Raw genomic sequence first — 18,172 nt, 5'->3', positions numbered from 1 at the left:
TTGAGTTTGAAACCTTAGTGACACTCTCAGCTCTTCACTTTCTACTTCATCGTCGTTTTTAAAATAAGTTACCAAGTTTAGTTTCTACCTATACTATATCTTCCATCCCTTACTCTCCATTTGTAGAGCCAAGTTCCTAATTCTGGCCCGCATCATCTCTCTCCTAGCTTATTGCAAAAGTCACCTAAGAGATCTCCTTGCCCAAGCCATCTTACACATCTTTTTGCTCAAGCACAGTAGATTTGACCATGTTATTCTCCTAGCCAATAAACCCCATTGGCTCACTGTTACTTCTTCTGTTTGGCATTTAAAGCCTTTTACAACCTAGACCTACCCTACCTTTATAGTTTCAGCAAACATTATGTCCTACAGCTGAGCTTCCTTTTACATTTTTGTCTCCCTCCTATTAGAGTGAGTACTGTTTTCTGTTAAGCACATAGTAAATTAATAAATGATTTTTCATTCATTCATTCTTTTTCATAAAACCACTTAGACAGGCACCTTACATACCCTTCCTTTACAGCTACCTAAGCAAGAGGATTTGCCCCTTACCTAGCCAGATCAGGCCACACCATTACCTGCAAACCCTAAGGAAAAGACTTTGTGGTAAGGAACAAATTACGTTTCTTATGTTCAGTCAGAAAAGGGGGAAGGGGACGGGGAAAGGAAAGAGGAATAGAGCATCGGGTTCAAGACCTCCTGCTAGAAAGAAAACTCAACCCAGCTGCCTGAACTACCTGGTGGCTTCCAGATTTCATGCTTTCAGGCTTGGAGTTTGATCTAACTTCTGAAGTTTTTGAGCTGAAAGGGACCTCATCCTCCATCTAGTCCTGTATATTAAACTGAAACAGAGAGTCTAGTAATCCATACATAAGTATCCCTGTAGGCTGCATATTGATTTGCTTTTAAAATATTTTATTGTATTTTTATTTATTTCATTAAATATTTTCCAATTACATTTTATTCTAATTCAGACTGCACTTGGGAATGTGTATGACTGGCAGGCTGCATGTTTGACCCCTCAGATCTAGTTCACCCATTCTCATTTTTTTAGGTTTTTGCAAGGCAAATAGGGTTAAGTGGCTTGCACAAGGCCATACAGCTAGGTAATTATTAAGTGTCTGAGGCCAGATTTGAACTCAGGTACTCCTGATTCCAGGCCGGTGCTTTATCCACTGCACCACCTAGCCACCCCCACCCATTCTCATTTTACAGAGAGGAAAACTGAGGCCCTGGAGAAAAGTCAAGAGTCTCTGTAAAGTGGGACTCTTTTAGGGCCTCTCCAGTTCTTCCATTTTAAGACTCTTCTACTGACCTCAGGTTTCTCCACGGAAAATGTTGAGATTATATTAGGTGGTATTTCAGGCATGTCTAGCATGAGTTTTCTATGAATTCAAACCCATTTTTCTTCTAAGATGGTTTCCCTCTTTGTTTTTGTTTTTGTTTTGTAACAAGGCAATGGGGTTAAGTGGCTTGCCTAAGGCCACACAGCTAGGTGTCTGAGGTTGAATTTGAACTCAGGTCCTCCTGAATCCAGGGCTGGTGCTCTATCCACTGTACCACCTAGCCACCCCTGAGTTCCTTCTGTGGATGAGATTGTGAGGTGGGGGAAGAGAGAAGGGGAAGATGGGAGAAAGCCCTCTGCCTTCTAAAAAGAAGTAGAAAGAAGAGATGAAAAAGCTCTCACTTTTCCACTCCAGCCCACTAAAGTTACCTTTTTCCTCTCTGCCTGGCTTCTGTTAGATAGCTTAAACTACAGATTCTAAACTTGAACTTTGAGTTGGAGGGACCTTTGAGACCTCAAAGTTCCACCTGAAGATTTCACAGAACAATGAATTGAGGCCCAAGTTTTGTAGGTACAACATCCATTGTTGCCTTCTCCATTCCATGTACCAGAGGTCCAGAGATTGGTAGCTGAGCCAGCTCTCATTTGACCCAACACAAAAGAATGATGGAGGATCCCTTGAACTTTTCACCTTTACTGTCCCTTTCTTCTCATTGCTCTTAGGATCAGAACACACTAGTGAATTAACTCTAAACAAGTCATACCCCTGTTGCTGGATACAAAGTTCATCTATGAGTTTCATCCATTTTGCTAGGACAAAGCCTTCAGCTCCACAACCCAGGTTATAATCTGTTGGTTGAGACATTAAGGGGAGGGATGGGATGTATCATCCAGTCTATGGAAAGAACAAGTATGAAACTATGGTCTGAACTACAGATGGTTTTCAAGGTTTATGCTGATGCATTCTGGGATATTTGCACTCTTTTAATATTAAGTAAAATCCCATGAAAAGTATCTATCGATTGCTTAACATATTCTAAGCACTGTGGAAGGCATGGGTACTAGCAAATTATAGGTAGTGTGTGTGTGTATGCACACACACACACACACACACATACACATATTAGGGCAGCTAGGTGGCACAGTGGATAGAGCACTGGCCTTGGAGTCAGGAGCATCGAAGTTCAACTCTAGCCTCAGATACTTACTGGCTGTGTGACCTTTGCAGGTGACTTCACCCTGATTGCCTCCCATCCAGGGCCATCTCCAGTTGTCTTGAATCATATATGGATAATGGACACAGATAGTTCTGGAGAAGAAAGTGAGGCTGGTGACTTAGCACAGCACCCCTCACTTAAATCCAATTCACATGCTTCTCATGCATGGTATTATCTCCCTGATACTGTGATCTTCCAGAACAAAGGACAAATACCATCACCAATATATACATATATATGGACACACATACATATGTATGTATTTTTTTGTGCTATTTCAGTCATGTATGACTCTTGGTGACCATTCCATTTAGGGTTTTCTTGGCAAAGATACTGGATTGTTTGGCCATTTCCTTTTCCAGACCATTTTACAGATGAGACAGAGTGAAGTGACTTGCCTAGAGTCACACGGCAAGTAGTTGTCTGAAATCAGTTCTGAAATTAGGTACTCCCGACTCCAGGATTCACTGCTATCTACCACCTATATGTATGTATAGAATATATATGGCTGTGTATAATCTGTCATATTCACAAAAACTGTGTGAAGGAAGCAGCATTTAAGGTAAGGATTCTATGGTGGCGGGGGAGACTTAAAAAGAAATATTATCTAGGCATGGGGAACTATCTAGTCAAAAGAATGGAGATGGGAGATGGAGATGTGCCTAAGGAGTGGGAAGCAGGGCATCCTGGTTAAATTGAATTCAGAGTTTAAAAAGAGTATTATATATTAAGCTCAGAAGGCAGACACTAGAGTCAGATTGTGAGTTTCCCTATAGACATCTCTATTGAGCACACAGATTGGAAACTGTGAAGACACCTTTACTTGAGTCCCCTAGTTAAGGGGATAGAGACAATCCCTGATTAAATTTCACAGAGTCTGAGGCTGCCCCAAAATGAATTGACCGGTTTGGTGCTATCTCTAGACAACTGGACTGAATGGGCTGAAACCATAAAAACAAACAAAATGATACTTTCATATCCCTGGGGAATCAAGTATTAACCAAAGCTGAGTTCTTCAGTGTCCCCAAACAGCTTTTCAAATGGCGGTAGGGTGCCCGACTTCTACTGTTTGGTGTGCGAGCAACACATTACCAAAATGATCCCAAAGGCAAACAGTTCTTTGTCTATTTATACACAAATCTCAAAGCAAAGCATATTAGCCTTTTTGGAAAACAAAGCTACTCAAAGTAGTTGGAAAAGTACGGGCTTGAAAACAGACAGCAAACCTTACCTTGAGTTCCCCTTAAGATTACCACCCCCTTAACATGAGTCTTTCCTGTGTGAAAAGCTGGCAAAGCTGGCCTTGGCCTCACAGCAAAGGTCCAGTGGAACATATTTCTCTCTGTTTTTTCCTCTGATTTTTTTCATTCCTTCAAGGAAAAAAAAGATAATACATTTTTCATTCTGGGGCCTAGCTCCCAACATCCAGACCCATGCCTTTGAACTAGAGACCATCTTTAAAATAAGGCCTCTATTCTAGCAAAATGGTAGACCCAAAACAACTTCCTTCTGTTCTGTCCTTCTAAAAAGAAATTCTCTTTTGTACTGAAGACGATCTGGTCTCCCCCAATCCGCATTATGCCTGATCAGAGTAGGTGATGGAATGTGCTGCATTGTAGAGGGATTCCCTGGCTCTTAGATACTTGAAAGTGTTTAAAATTATTTCCTGGTTGGGCATCGCCACTGGTTTAGGAATTGCAGCAGAGTTGGTCAGTCAATAGGCATTAATCAATTGATTATTATAGACCAGGACTCCTGCAAGGTTCTGAGGATCCAAACAATTGTAAAAGCATGCTCCCCCTCAAAGAATTCACCTTCTAATAAAGTAGACAAGTCAAAAACAATGATATACATATATAAGATCTATACAGACTAAATGAAAAGTATGGGGAAGACCTTGAGGTTGGAGGGGAGATGGGAGTAAAGCTTCTTGGTTAGTTTACAATGATGCATTTTCCCTTAGTAAACACAGAAGATTAGAAGGTTAGTGTTTTGCAAAATCCAAGTAGGCAGCCACTAGTGCAAAAGGATGTAAGTGCAACAGAAAGAGGTCCTTGCCCACATATAACTGAATATAGCACCAAGAATGGCATTTCTCCACTGGGGATCCAGGTAAAACCTTAATTCTCTTTGATTCCAGATATCTTCTGGGAAAGGAGAGGTGAAAAGAATAGACTCTAGGAGGTCCCAGAGAGAAGATTTTGGGTATCAGTGAAAAGAGAAAAGAGCAGCAAAGGAGGACATGAGTGGGTAATAGGATGATACATCTGGAGAGGACTGTGAGGCTAGAATAAAAAAGGCATCAATAAAACCTTAATGAAAAACAAAAAGAGAGGAAGAGGAAGACAAGGAGGGAGAGGAAGAATGGGAGGGGGGAGGGAGAGAATTGGACTAGATAATTTCTGAGGTTCCCCCTTCCTACAGTTCTCAGATTCCATGTAATACTGTAGTTCTATTTCAATATCTAGATGTAGGAAGGTGAATTTGGGTTCTTGAAGGCTTTGTCAAAAGAGAGCTAGCTACAGAAAGTTCTTTTAAGCTACAAAGGATTTTAATATGAACCTGGTGATGAGTCATTGTAGACAACTTTAGCCACAGTCAAGGCTCCAGAGAGAGGGGAACAGACAGAATGATCCAGAGAAAAGAGCACTAAAATTAAAGTCAGAATACCTCACTGAGACTTAGTATCCTGCTCTGTAAAATGGGTGGGAATGGGGAGAAGAAAAAGATGGCCTCTAGGGACTTTTCCAACTCTAGATCTCTGATCCTGTAATAACCTATAATCATACCCTAATATAATATCCTAACAATCCTTTAATGCTGGTCACAGCAACTCATGAAACCACTTGGTAATTCACAAAGGGGCTGTAATCTATCTTGGAGAGGGAACATTCACATCAATGAAATCAGAGATACTTGAATTATTAATGTATTACAACAATCAATATGAGAGAACACCAGAAATGCATAAAATAAAATTAGCAAGGGTGTCTGTGTTGGTCCTGCAAGCAGCCCATCCAATATTTCATGGTTTTCCTGGTGACTTTCTTTGAAAACTCCCTTCTTCCCCCACTGTGCATGCATAATTAGCTTGTCTTTCATCATGTCCTTATAAAATATCTTCATTATACCTTCATTCTCTTCTTAAGACCCACACTGAGCAAATATTAAGTAAGAGGGAAAGCTTTGGGAAAAAGCTTTGATGGAATAGACAGTCACCTTTTTAACAGGAAGCATTGGGTAGACATCAGAAACCATATTAATAAAGGTAGAATTCTGTAGAAAGGTGTGATAGGCACCACATGTGAATTCCTAACAACAGGGCCTAGGAGGACATGGCCTTGGATATTCTTTCTGGAGACCCAACCAGACCAAATTCAAGCTCTGTGATTCAGTTTATGTAGAAGACATGCAAACTGCTCCAATGATATAGACAAAACATTTCAATGTCCAATGGAACTCACTATAGTATGAGGGAATGAAAAGGGCCCTACTTGCTAAAGTATGACCTTGGGTAAATCATCAACCTCAAAGAATTAGGAAAACTTGTTGAACTCTCTCCTGCTGGTAAAGCAGGGGTACTGATATCTAGAATAATTTTATTTTCCTATATTTAGTTCTTTTGATAAATATTAAACATTTGTTATATTTGAAATTGGTGTGTATGTGAATTTCTTCAGCCCATCTTATAAGGCATTAGAAATCCAATATTAAAAACTTTTGTTTCAAATGTCACCAACCTCCCCCCTTTGTACATGAAGCTTCCATTTCTTCTCTCCCTGTTAAGTAAGCATCTGAGAGAATATCTGTTATCCATTCTTCTGATTAAAACCACAGGAGTTCCTAGTCTTTACCTGAATCACTCTAGTAGTCTGGTGAAGTTTGATGTACTTTCTCAGAAAACTTTTTAAATTTATTATTTGGAAATCTTAAATTTCATTTAAAGGGTAATGAAAAGAAATATAGTTTTCTGATTTGGGTTTCCTGAACCCCTAGAAATCCATCCATGGTTCATGAACCCCAATTTAAGAAGCGTTGAGTGAGCACAGCCTCTCATTTTGTAGATGGAGTCCAGATTCATTAAGTGACATACTTATTAAGGATATACAATTAAAAACTGGAAGACTGAGATTGGAACCCATGTCTTCAGAGTCTCTGCCCATGCTACCAGAGATGGAGTCAGGAGGGCCAAGGTGGAGATAAGAGAGACAGAAATATGATAATAAGGGGGAAAAGTTCATCCTGGACATTACTGTATGACTTTCATACTAGGACACCTCAATTCTATTGGATTTTGAATTCTTTCTCTTGCTGACGTTTCCTTATATGTGCTCACCTGGCAAGAGGCAGGAGATTATTTGTCTGCTTCTGAATTAGAATATGAGGCCATTAACATTCACAAGCAATCTAGAAACAAGAGTCAAAGTCATATTATTATGCTCGAAGCCCAGAACTCATCATCTACTCCTTGAAATGATCTAACCTGGGGTTCTCTTGGTTGACTGAAGTTTAATCTTTGGGCATATTGGAGGTCCATCAATACTAGACTTTGCTAATATACTGACTTTCCCAATATAATTGTGGAAGTGAATATTGCTTTTCTAGAAATTGAATAAGGATAGTCTGGGCCTACCTGTTTTCAAAACAATTCGTATGAAGAAGAGAAAGGGATGATTTCAGAAGCTTGCAGTACCCTGTAGCAGTCATGTGGCCATTTGCAGGCACTGTCCTTTAAGGTTCTATTCTTCCTTTCCTCTTTCTCCTAATTTCCATGAAGTCCAGTGGGAGTCCTACCCATCAGCTCTCCTGGTCCTTTTAGCCTGAGACTGTCAAACTAGCCTGAAAATGGTAATTGCCTCTGAAAAGTCCTATTCTCTTTGACTGTTAATTTGGACTCTTGGGCAGAAATAGAGGTATCATTTACTCAAGTCAGTCTGTTGGGTCTCCTCCATCAACTTGAAAGGTTAATTAGCTGCACATGTTCACATGGCCTAGTCTTTAAAGTCATAGGATTAAAGATTTAGGGCTAGAAAATGGAATCAGAGGCCATTGAATAGAACCTCTTCACTCTGCAAATGAGGAAACTGAGGCACAGAGAGGATGAGTAACTGATCATACAGCTAATAAGTGTCTGGGGCAGGATTGGAATTCAATAGTTGTAGTACTTGATGGTAACTAACTCTATAAGTCTCTCTCTCACACACATATACACACATATACATGTTATGTTCTTAATTAAGTAAGCCATTTATACCCTCTGATTCTAAGTTTCATTATTGGAAAAATGGACAAGACAAAGGAATCTAAGATCCCTATTATCTCTGAATCTCTGGTCCTATAATCTTGGTGCAGACTGGAATGAAAGAATGTTTCCCTGTCTCTTGCTTTGGAAAGCCAAGAGTAGAAACAGCTGATTCCTGTTGGGTGGGGAGTGTTTTCTGGTCAGAGAAGTTCCCAAAAGTTTGTCCTGAGATGTAAGATGTGCCCCTACAGGTCAATAGAGGCAGCACCGATCCCAGGAAACTCTCAGATCATTGAAGAATTCAAAACACAGAACTGTTCAATATTCCCATCTTACAATAGCTGAAGGACCTGTGATTTTATCTTAGCTGAGGAACCTCTGAGGTGAGAGCTCCTTCACTAAGATGAGGGACTTAGATGATAGATCTTAGAGAAGTTGAGTGAATTGCCCAAAGTCACACAGGACAATGTCATTGGCTAAGACAACTCAACTACCCATGCTAATCCAGCACACCCTGCTGCCTCTCGAGTCTTATTAGTAGTTTCCTGGTGTAATGGACAATAAAGATAGTGAGTCACAATGAGTTCTACTCCCAGTTTTGCCATTGACTCATCACAAAAGGACAGTACTGGACACATTGCCCTCAGAAGTCCCTGCCAACCTTTTAAGAATATATGATTTTAAAACACTCTAGTAACATTTGTAAAGGGCATTAGAAAATGAAATACTCTCAAATGTCATTTTACAGAGCACACATCTGAACCAGTGGATAAACACATGGCACTCACTCTTCTAAGTGGTTTGCCCTTTTTCAGAGAAGATTAACATTACTCTTATTTTTTTGCTTTTAAATATCTAGAGGGGAGAAAAAAAGATTTCAAGAGTTAGGAAGTCACTACCTCTCTGGGCTTCAACCATAAAATCATGGTAGGCCCGACTGGGTCAGAGAGAACACACATGCTATCTATTGGCTGCATAATAATCTGCAACATTACTAAGGGAAGATTAAAATCTTAATTATGTTTAATAACATAAAAAATACAACTAAATATAAGTAATGTGAATCTGTTTTTCCAAGTCAATGCATAACAATCAACAATGTGGAAGTCCCCATGCCTATTTGAATATGACATCACTGCACCAGATGATCCTGATAGTCCTATAGCTAACATCTATATAGCATCTATTATGTGACAGGCAAGATAAGCTCTTTCCAATTATCATCTCATGAAACCCTCAAAAAAACAGCCTTTATTATCCCCATTTTACAGATGAAGAAAATGAGATAAACAGAATGCCTGGCCCAGCTAATAAGTGTCTGAGGCTAGATTTGAATTTTGGCCTTCCTGACTCCAGGCCTAGCAGTCTCTTCATCTTACCTCTCATGAAAAAGGCTCTGAGGAATATAGTGGACTTAGGCATAATCCCTGCCCTCAAAGAGCTAACAGTCCCTTAGAGAATTGAGGCATGTACACAAACTTCATAATATAATATGGTTAATAGAATAGAATAATAGAATAGAATACAGTTAGGATATAACATAACTAATTAGAATAATAATAGAATATGATTAATGCATCACAAGAGAGTAAGCAGAATGTTGGATTTAACCTAAAGGGCCTGAGTCCAAATGCATGGCTTTGTCACTTACTGTGTGACTTAAGGTAAGTTAGTGAAACTTCTGAAAACTCAGTTTCATCTAGAAAGTGACAGTATATAGACTTTCTAAGTTTATGGTGACAAAGATATGACAAGGACAGCTAGGGGATGCAGTGGATAGAGCACTACCCCTGGAATCAGGAGGACTTGAATTCAAATCTAGCCTCAGACATTTATTAGCTGTGTGACCTTAGACAAGTCTCTTTACCCTGATTGCCTCAGATCCAGGGCCTGGACCCAGATGGCTCCAGAGGAAAAAGTGAGGCTGGTGAATCAGCACTGCCCTCGCCCTCCTCATCCAAATATAATTCATGTGCTTGTCATGGCATAATTTCCCTGATATCATAGTCTTCTTCAAGAATATAGAGATACCATTATGAGAAGTAAAATCAAAATTCTGTGGAAAAAGGGATACTTTTAACTTCAGGAAGTTAGAAATATGCCTCATGGAAGAGAAAGCATTAGTGTTCAATAATTCTTTCAGAATGGACAGTATTTTAAGAAACAGAGACATAATCCTTGACTTCTCCACAATCTGACTCCTATCCATCTTTCCCCAGTTTTATTCTGTATCATATGCACGTGCGTGCACACACACACACACACACACACACACACACACACACTGTATTCCAGTCAAAATCAGCCTGCTAGCTATTTGCTATTCAGAACATGTCATCTCCCACCTCCATGCCTTTGCAAAATTGATGCCCTTTATCTGCAGTGTATAGCCTACTCAACTCCTCTTGGAAAAACTCTAACTACCTTCAAAAGCAAATTGTGATGCCATTTCCTATGTGTGGCCTTTCTTCTTTCATCTTCACCCCCCATCAGTCATTAGCTCACTATACCTCCTGAAATTACTTGGCATATACTTTGTATATCTACTGGTTTGATTATGTTCTATTTCATCCCAAGAGCATATTAACTCCTTAAGGGCACAGGAGACTTCATTATTATCTGTAATCACAGTATTCAGCAGAATGGTTAGCATGTAGCTGGCACTTAAATGATTCTAAAGTTGAATTGAAGAGAATCCATGGAATTATGGGCATCTCCAAATAGACTGGCCCTGGCCACCAACCAAGCCGCTAAACACCCACAAATGAACCAAGTTCCAAATGATTTTCCTGCATAGATTCTGAGCCTAGTCTGTTTCTCGATGTACCAAAGGCACTGCCCTTTAGGTCTAAGCAGGGTGCCAGTTCTGTGGGATGATGTTTGTCTTGTGTATGGTGACAGGTGCGTTCAGTCGATGCCATCAATGTCACTTCCTTGTTTGAAGGCATTTTTGTCTCTGATCTTTGCTGTAGGAGCTTAAACAAAAAAATGAAGGCCAGCTTCAATGAAAAGATACTTTAATGTAGCCTGCAGTGTCTTTATGTGGCTCAGCAGCTCTCTCTGTAAATATGATATCAAATATATGTTATTAACAGGTATTAAGGGATTCAAGTAATGAGTCATGAAAATCTGATTAACCCTCTCTTTATGACTCACTCCTTTGTGCAAATTTAAAAACAAATCAAGTTATCTTCAAAGTCATTCTCCTTGGATTAAATTCTTGCCATTAAAAGAGAAGTAATCAAAGATTTAGGCCTAGAAGGGACCTCAGGGGGCCAAATAGTTCAATCCCCTTGTTTTACAGGTAAAGAGACTGAGGACTTGAAGAGGCTTGCCCCAGAGCATTGCTCTTTTGTAACAAAACCGGGTTTGAAATATCTCTTTGGCCTCTAAAGCAAGTATTCCTGTCCAGTAAGCCCACACACAGCTTCCCACCATCAACTCAAATGGCTTTTTCCGATCATGCCAAAACTTCTGATTTTCCCTTGCCACACTTCTTTGGCAAACTCTATGTCCTTTCTTCCTCCCCCCAATGCCTGGTAATGAGATTTCACAGTGCACTGTTATAGAGAGTTGATATTTCAGAGAATCATCATCAGATTATAGATTCAGGATTAGAAAGGATTATAGAGTTCATGGAGGACACCCTGTTCCTTGGAGAGAGAAGCAAGCTAAGGCCAGGAAAATTAAGTGACTTGCCCAAGGTCATTCAGCTAGTCATTGTGTTATTGGAACTCTGATGATTCCAAATCCATCATTCTTTCTACTATTGTCTTATCTTCTCACATTCAATACTTTAGTATAAATTATAAAAGATTATCATATCGAAGAACAATGTAGTGAGGGAGGACTAGGCCTGAGTCAGAAAGACCTGAGTTCAAAAATGGTCTCCTACATTTACTGACTGTGTGACCCTGAGCAAGTCACTTAATTCATGCCTGCCTCATTTTCCTCACCTGTAAAATGGGAATACAAAACCTAAAGTTATTGTGAGGATCAATGAATATATTTGTAAAGCACGTAGCACAGTGCCTGAAATATCTCAGGCACTAAAAAAATGCTGATTTCCTTCCTTCCTGTGAGAAAACCTTACCAGAAATCAAACAAAAGTGCATGAAAGGGAAAAGAATAAAGGGTGGTGTGGGTTTTAAAAGCTTTCAAACCAAATGGTTTTCTCTTACTGGTAGAATGATCAAGGTCCAGTTGCAGCTCTCCAAGGGCAGTATGGGGGTAAAGAGTCAAGTCCAGAACCCATTCAAAATATCTTTATTTCACAGCCTCTGAACCTGAACTTGAATACTCATCAAAAGAGAATTTACTTCCCAAAAGAGAAAGCCAGGGATGGCAAAGAAAACCTACCTTTTTTTTTGACCTGTGTCAATTCAGTTGAGGAAAAAATTCAAATAAACAATATGGCAACAGTATGGTGGCAAAAGACTCCATTTATTGACAAAATACCTAATCTGTCAACTCATGATTTCAGCATCAAAGGCCCCATTGGAGATATCCTCCTTCTAAATGTCTGTTTTGTTGCATTGTGACTGAAATGCTCAGCACTGGGGATGTATCTGGGTGTGATCAGAGCAAGATCTACTAAAGGATTATTTGGTTCTGCCATGACCTGTCATGTTAGTGAGCCACAATTGGTGAAGAACAATATTTGTATTGACGTGCAGATCTAGCTTTCAAGTTGGCCTGGAACTTTCTGTATCATTTTTCTTCTGAGCCTCCTAGCAGCCCTGTGGGGAAGGCACCACAGATATCATCATTTACATTTTGCAGATGAAGAAACTGAGGTTCTGAAAAGTTAAATACTCATGGTTACATAGCTATTAGGTATGCTAGGGAGGATTTGAAGTTAAGCCTTACTGCCCCAGATAAAAAACAATTGACTATTTCAGTAACTTCTATTTTACCACATACATATAGAGCCAACAAACTGGTTAAAAACACAACATTATAACAGTATTTTGTTTTGGTTTTTTGAGTCAGGCTGTGTCAACAGTCTTTCCTCAAACCCTGGAATGACCTAGTAACATATACTTACCTAATATTAATCTCATATTTTCCCATTTATGTTGGGCCTAATATTATTTTGAAGCACATAGGTGGTATAGTGGATAGAGCACTGGACTTGGAATCAGGAAGACTTATCTTCATGAGTTCCAATCCAACCTCAGACACTTACTAGCTGTGTAACCTTGGGTAAGTCACTTTACCCGTTTACCAGTTTCACCATATATAAAATGAACTGAAAAAGGAAATGGCAAACCAGTCTTTGTCAATAAAACCCTAAATGGGTTCATAAAGAGTCTGACAGGACTGAACAACAACAAAGAACTTACTCTTGGACAAATTAGAAAGCAATAAAGTACAATATATATTTCAGTGTCTGGTATGTGACAGAACTTGTAGAAGGCACTAGAGATAAACAGACAAAAACCAAACAAGCCTTATCCTCGAGGACTTAGCTAGAATCTACTGGAGAAAACAATATGCATACAAAAAATACTAAATACAAACCATACACACATTTTTAGAGAAGTAGAGAGGGCACTAGCAAAGGAATTAAATCTGGGGATGTCTTACTAGAAAACCCAGACAGATAAGCACCTCCTGCACCAAGCCCATTTAGCTTGATGCTAAATCCATAAAGAGAGCTATTTAGTTCTCTTTTTCATAGGTATTGTACTCAATTGTGCATCCTAAAGGAGGCCTAGGACTTGGTGTGAGGGCTTACTGTGCTCTTTTGGGGGCTTCTCATCCACCTTTGGTGTCTACTCTCCCCGTGACTCTAAGAAGCTATAGTATGTGCAGTGGCCACAAATGGGTAAAACTATTTTAGGCAGACAAGCTAAACTAGGTTGAGGGTATGTGACAGGCCTCACACCCATCAGTGAGTTAGGGAGATTTCTACCCCAACATGTGAAGAATTCCTCTGACAGAATGGGCCTGATGAGAATAATTTGTTCCAATGGCCTAAAGCTGAAGCAGGCCTTGTTTAGAGCTTGGTCAGACATCAAAGATACCAAAGTCTCTGTATCAATTAACTTCCCTGGCCATCACCAGTCATCTTGACTTTTGTCTTACCACTGAATTTTTATGATTCAGTGCAGAACTGCCTCACTTAAATCCAATTCACAAGCAAGTCAAGACATCACCTGATGATATCATTGGTCCTTCCAGAAAATGAAAGATCAATAATAGTTCGGTTGTTTGACCAATTGAAGAAGACAAAGTTGGCATCATGTATTATAGTCACAGGAAAATGACATATAACTTGTACATGGGGTTTTCAAATTTTATTTTATTATTTGCAGTCCCCCTGTTGTCTCCTGCACTGAAAAACAACATACTGAAACTCTTCATTGAATATAACCAAAGAAATCATTCTGTTAATTGTGTAATGCCAAAAGCTATGGAAATAGGCACATATTTGATTCATCCCATTATAGATTCACAGAATGCCGTTAGTAGCACTACAATTCAAGGGCATTTAGTCTACCTACAGGTAGATGATCCTATCCCTTTAACATCCTCACTTTGAAAGGCTTTAACCACATCAACACCAAATTGGTCTCTGTCTCCTTCAAAATCTCTCACTATTCCTATACTTACTTTAATCAATCAAGATTCTATGATTGTATCAAGGTAGGTCTTTCCTCCATGGGGGGGTCAAAATATAATCCCTCAAACTGGAAGGCCTGGGTTGGAATTCCAGTTTCTCCACTTATGAGTAACTTCCAGCAAGTCAGTTTACTTTGCTGAGCCTCATTTGGCTTCTCTGTAAAGTTAGGGACTGGACTAGATTATAGGTTCATATAGCTATGATTAGAAGTCACAACATGGCCATCGAGGCCCTTCCAGCTCTAGACAGATGATGCTAAAATTCTCTAACCTTTACGTTACTGTCAGAGAGAGTGTGCCCATGAGAGAGAATGCAAGAGAGAGACAGACAGAGAGACACAGAGAGAGCGAGGGCAAGAATGAGTGCAAGAGCGAGAGCACATCAACTAGTACACAAAAACCCTGGTGATGTGACCCTAGGCAGACTGGTGTTTGGAGGTCTTGTTATATAACCATGGAGGCAGGAGAGCTTATCTGTGGAAAAAGAAGTCAGCAGCTTCTCCCAATATCCCTGATGAGGGAACCAGCCTCATTCCCATCCTCTTATGGCTTCCAGGAGCAGCTAGCCCAGACTTATTTTTAAACTAGCCCTCATACTCTGGTGTTAGCCATGTTGACAGATAGGAGAGCCAGGCAAAAGCCCTGGGCAATAAGGGATGGGCAGCTTTACAGAAGTTGATTTCAGGGATGGTTTGTCTGTGCCCTTCTCTTCTGGATTTGGTGTGCCCCAGGGAGAAGTCTGTGCAAGAGGCCTTGTTAGAAGTATGGTATACAGCAAAGACCCAAAGGGGTGACGATACTAGGTCCCAAGGGCAGAGATAGCTGAGGCCTTTACAATCCCTCCAGAGTCCCAGGGGATAATCCAGGGCTTGTCAATGTCAGAAGTCATGGAGTCATGACTGTTTATAAAACTCTGCCAACACTGAAGGGCTTGCAAGAAATATATTCTCTGGTTGGAGCTTTTGAGAGCTGCAGGCCACAGGAAGGCATCATGGGAAGACTGCAGAACTCCTAGCACCTCCTCTTCAAAATGGTCATTTTGCTTCAAGTTGTAAGATTCTCACTATATGTGAAGATAAAAATGTCAATATGCAATTCTCATTGACATTAATTACAAGGGAACTTGCTTCCTGCTAGTACAATTTTATATACTCCTCTTGTTTGTTAACATTTTTTTTTCCTCTCAGGAGTTATATGGTTTTGAATAATGCATCCTTCTTATGAAGAATGTGCGGATTGATTTATTTTCGTTAAACAAAACGATGAAATGTCAGAGAGAACTCTTTCAGGAAGTGAACATATTGTAATTGACGGCAATTAGATCCGCCTGATTCATGGTGAGATCTGCTAATAGCTTTGTCCCTTTAATTCGTATAGTGTTTCCTTAATTGCGCTATTTGGAAAGATGGGAAAAACTGAGCTGCTGCAGAGACCATTTTGGTTTCATTTTTATTAAAATTGTAACTTTTGAAATTTATGGCATCATGAAAGAAAAGCAGGCAATTTCTATCTTGGGGTAGGTAGAATTGGCCTCCAGTATGCTGCAAGGTTTTAGGCTACATCACCTAGATAATTTTTTTCAGAGAATTACCACTCCTAAAGAAATGACATTTATTTACCACTTTACATGCATTATTTCATTTGCCTGGGAGGCAAATGCTCTAGTTAATATTCTCCCCATTTTCTAGATGAACAAATTGAGGTTCAGATATGACAGTACTAGTGTTGGAAGTAGAATTCAAGAACAGGTCTTCCTAATGTCCAGTTCAGGCAACAGTCCACAAATTTATAGATTTAGGGATGAATAACACTTTTTAAGAAGTGGCCCACAGGGTACCTGAGGGTACCAGGAATAGTGCAACAAGTCTTGGAGTCAAGAGGACCCGAGTTCAAGTTTGATCTCAGATACCTACTAGCTTGTGTGACCTTGGAGAAGTCACTTAATGCCAGTTCCCTCAATAACAACAACAAAGAGCTTCAAGCTTTTCCATTTGGTTCCCTTATCTTTGGCATTAAGAAGCATACTATGGTATGCTTCAGGTATTTATTTTATTATCTGAAATACATTGAACAGGTGAAGAGATAGTTTAACCATTCAGAACATCATATGTATACCATGTTATGTTGTGCTCTGATTGGCAAGTTTCCAGAAAAGCTTCAAAATTATTTTAGTTTCTTTCCTAATTGGAAATGCTGAGATTTCATTTGAAAAAGGGAACATTTTTCTGTCTATACTGTCATTTATTCAAGTAACTAAAGGCAGAGTTGTTTGTAGACTGTTAAAACTGGGAAAGGACCATTGAGATCAATGAGTCCATTCCATATGCCCATTTTCCTTAAGCCTCATGGCTACTTTGAAGAAAATATACAAATGATTTAGTATCTACCCATTTCCTAGTTTACAGATATGGGAAGTAGAGCTGAAAGATAAGTGGTTTCCCCAAAGTCATCCAGCTACTTTGAGTCAGAACCAGGACTAGAACTCAGGTCTCTTCTATTTCAGTACACTCTCCACTATCTCACATGACTCCCTATGATATCATACCTTGGTGAGGATTTATAAAGCTAGAGCTAATGTTCTGGCAATGTATTAGAAATGGGGGGGGGAGTACAGTAGGGACCACATGATCATATTTGTAAAGTGGCATACAGTACGTGCTTTAGAAATGCTTGTTCCCTCCCTTCCCCTCATCAGTCCCAAGGTCCTGATGGAGATCTCATACAAGATCCCAAGGGAGTACCCAGGAGGCTTCCATAGCTCACCATGTCCCCACTAGCCTCATTTTTCTTATTTTGGCTCTTCTCTGTGGGCATGAGAGGAGGGAAGGAGGATCAGTGGGTAAAAGTCCTTTGTAAACTTCACAGTACTATCCAAATAGGAGTTATGAGTTATTATTAACATTATTCCCCCAAGGATATAAAATCCAAACAACCAGCTCCTCTAGTCAGGACTGCTAATAGCAACGATCGCCTTTATAATAGCACTTTGAACTTGGCAAAATGCTTTCCATGAGTCCTCTCACTTGAGTCTCCTGATCCCCCTGGGAGGTAGTCCCATTAGACAGTAAGCTCCTTTGAGAACAGGGCCTATCTTCCACCTTTCCTTCTATCTCTACACTCAGAATAATTGCCAGTACATAGGTATTTACTAATACCTGCGTGCCCCACCCCCAGGGATGATTAGACATGCTCTTTTTATAGGGAAATAAATGGCATCAGAGAGGTGAAGTGAGTGGCCCAAGGTCATAAAGCAAGAAGGTGTCAAAAACAGGACTGAATTTCAGGTCTTCTTGATTCCCAGAACAAATGTTACATGAAGTCACATGTACTATGTACTCTGTCTCTGAGTGCTGTATTCAGAGTACCATGTACTCTGTCTCAATCCAGTAGCCCCTGTTCATGCATTTGATTGAAATGGCCAATGAACATATCCAGACAACTAAATATTCTGAAGAACATCATGTTTTTGCCCAAAGAAATCTAATTATCAAAGCATTTTTTTAAAAAGGGGGTCATTTGTCTGACAATCTTAGAGATATTAATAGATAAGGCTGTCTCCATCCTATGGGCATTTTCTGAAACCACTGGGAAAGGTAAATAAAGGAGATTTTGATGCCCTAGAACTTTTCTCTAGTATTCCTTTTCTTTCAAGTCTAGTCCTTTGCTTTTTAAGAGCCTTTGTGACTCTTCCTGGCTACAAACAAGACAAAACTGCAATAAATAACTCTGTTTTCATTAATAATCCTTCATTAGCCTAAGCCACCACTTCCCAGATTCTGGTGGGTCAGATTAAATGATACA

The 18,172-nt window shown here is 39.7% G+C and overlaps 1 long non-coding RNA gene across 4 annotated transcripts in view; it reads right to left on the bottom strand.

The window, feature by feature from the left end:
* Positions 1–18,172, bottom strand: part of LOC141500108 (uncharacterized) — a 112,252-nt gene that overhangs the window by 65,802 nt on the left and 28,278 nt on the right. The window contains exon 3 of one of the 4 annotated variants that reach the window (XR_012471839.1): positions 12,178–12,483. The exons of the other annotated variants lie outside the window; for them this stretch is intronic. This is a non-coding gene — a long non-coding RNA (uncharacterized LOC141500108). Of the gene's footprint in view, positions 1–12,177; positions 12,484–18,172 lie in introns of those variants that run through there. 4 annotated transcript variants of the gene reach the window in all.

This window comes from Macrotis lagotis, chromosome X, assembly GCF_037893015.1.
Source record: "Macrotis lagotis isolate mMagLag1 chromosome X, bilby.v1.9.chrom.fasta, whole genome shotgun sequence".
In the NCBI taxonomy this organism is placed as follows: Eukaryota; Metazoa; Chordata; class Mammalia; order Peramelemorphia; family Peramelidae; genus Macrotis; species Macrotis lagotis.
Note: the sequence above shows the minus strand (reverse complement) of the source record. Positions and strands in the feature narration are given on the sequence as shown.